The sequence below is a fragment of the Nannospalax galili genome, unplaced genomic scaffold (assembly GCF_000622305.1).
Source record: "Nannospalax galili isolate Female #2095 unplaced genomic scaffold, S.galili_v1.0 scaffold2482, whole genome shotgun sequence".
NCBI classification, from domain to species: domain Eukaryota; kingdom Metazoa; phylum Chordata; class Mammalia; order Rodentia; family Spalacidae; genus Nannospalax; species Nannospalax galili.
In genome coordinates this window covers 383,222-385,557 of record NW_008347234.1, presented here as the reverse complement: position 1 = coordinate 385,557, position 2,336 = coordinate 383,222, and the positions used below count along the sequence as shown (strand labels likewise).

The 2,336-nt window shown below is 41.3% G+C and overlaps 1 pseudogene; it reads right to left on the bottom strand.

Moving 5' to 3' along the window:
• Positions 1 to 1,179: 1,179 nt before the first annotated feature.
• LOC103742704 lies at positions 1,180 to 2,126 on the bottom strand (annotated as a pseudogene).
• Positions 2,127 to 2,336: the final 210 nt, after the last annotated feature.

Here is a 2,336-nt window from a genome sequence, read left to right as displayed (position 1 = left end):
GCCACCGGTCCGCGGTGGGCAGGAAGAACAAAGCCGGGATCACAAGAACGGCAACTCAGAATCTTCACCAGTGAATATTGACGGGGGACAGCTCCTCCGGGGAGACTGAATCACAGGCTGGTCGCAGGCACAGTGAAACACAGGATACAGCTCAGTCAGACCCAGTGATACAGCTCCGTTAGACTCAGTGATTTAGCTCCGTTTTATTAGGGTGAAACTAGAAGATTTATAGTGTGGAGGCAGTAACAAAAGCCTCAGCTGATAGGTGCTCCTAGGATGCTTTATTTACATGAGGCGGTGGGCTTTTATGCTGTCAGACAATGCCTGATTATAAAAAAACCTGATAGTTTCTATGCCAGAGGTCATGTATCTGTGGCGGCCACTTCAAAGGTGAGTCAGGAAGAGAGTAGGAGGTGCCCTGCTGAGAAAGGGAGTCTCTCCATTATGCACCGAGCCGGCTCGCGGCTATCCGGACATGGAGAGACTGAGACCCAAACAGCAGGGGTCCCCAACAAGTGACCAAACAATATCAGACATAAGTTTTAAGTACCTCATTTATTTACTAAATAATTTTATCAAATATTAGCTACATTAAATTTATGTCTAGAAAATTTATCACACTTATCTGCATGTGCTCCTTTGAGCAAATATAAGAATATGGAAACTGATCACTGCTGGGTGAGGGACAACTGATCTTCTTTAAGGGAGTTACTCGAGATAGGCTGACTAGACTCCAGTGGATGAACTTGCACTGAGGGACATCTTGGTACAAATGCTTGACCGGATAGGACTTGACATATATGACAGAATGCATGAAATCCGGTGAAAGGGTCTGAGGCAGCACAGATGGGGTAGGGGTGTCTAAATCTGACTAAGATCTATTATAAGAAATGTGCAAAACCTCAATAAAAATACTTATAAATGAATATGCTAATGTGTTCGATAATGCCCTTGTTTTTTGAATGTATGTTTGGCATAGTACAAGAAATACGTGTGAAAATAGTCAACCTTGTAAAGTTTTTGGCCTGTAAGGCCCAAGAAGATTTATGGTTTTTGTTCACACATTACATTTCTGGAGACAAATAATCAAACATGTGAAGAAAATGTATCACTTTAGAAACATAACTTTCACAGGAGTTTAAACAAGATTCAGAACATGAAGCAGCAAAAGGCTTGAAGCTAGGAAAATTTTCTTCCCACAATGTTAAAATTAAAATCTGACAATTTCATCCTCCAAACAACCTTCTTGAATGCACTTTGACCTCCTTGTTCCTCAGGCTGTAAACCAGAGGATTCAGCATGGGGATGACCATGGTGTAGAACACAGATGCAATTTTGTCAGTGTCCATGGAGTGACTGGAGCTGGGCTGTAGGTACATGAAGATGATGGTCCCATAGAAAACAGACACTGCAGTGAAGTGAGAGGCACATGTGGACAAAGCTTTCTGGTACCCTGTAGCTGAGAGCATCTTTAGGATGGTAATGAATATGAATAGATAGGTCACTGAAATTACTAGAAGGGCAAACAAGGCATTGAGGAGGCTACATAAACATGTCTATCAGAGCAAGAGAGAATCATGACTGCTGGAACAACACAGAAAAAGTGATGAACCACATTGGATGCACAGAAAGAGAGACTGAATGTTTCACCAACGTAGATAGCAGCATTTAGGAAACCACAGACATGACAGCCCATGGCCAGAAATGCAAACACAGTTGGAGTCATGGTGGTGGCATAATATAAAGGTTGACACACTGCTGCATAGCAATCATAGGCCATTGCATCCAAGAGAAAAGTTTCCATTGTGGCAAAGGTTGCAGAAAAGAACATCTGAGTAGCACAGGCATTGTAGGAAATAAGCATTTCTCCTATAAGTAGTCCAGCCATAACTGTGGGAGTGACAGCTGAGGAGTAGCCAAGGTCCACAAGAGACAGGTTACTGAGGAAAAAGTACATGGGAGTGTGGAGCCGAGAGTCCCAGATGATCAGCACAACTTATCCCCAGGTTTCCAACCATGTTGATGAAGTAGATGAGAGTGATTAAGATAAAGAGAGGAACCTGCAGTTCTGGGATATTGGTTAGTACCAGGAGGATGAACTCTGTCACCTCTGTCCTATTTTCCATCAGTGTTATTTGGGGATCAGGAGATGCCCTGTAATGAAGAGAAATAATGTTAATAAATGTTGGAGAATAGACATTGTCCTAAAATTGAAAGACATATAATAATAGTAATAAATTTGTATAATAATAATGCTGATAAATGTCAAAAAAACAGACATTTTCCTAAAACTGAAATGTTTATGTATCATTTTCATAAATTTTATTAGAGAAACA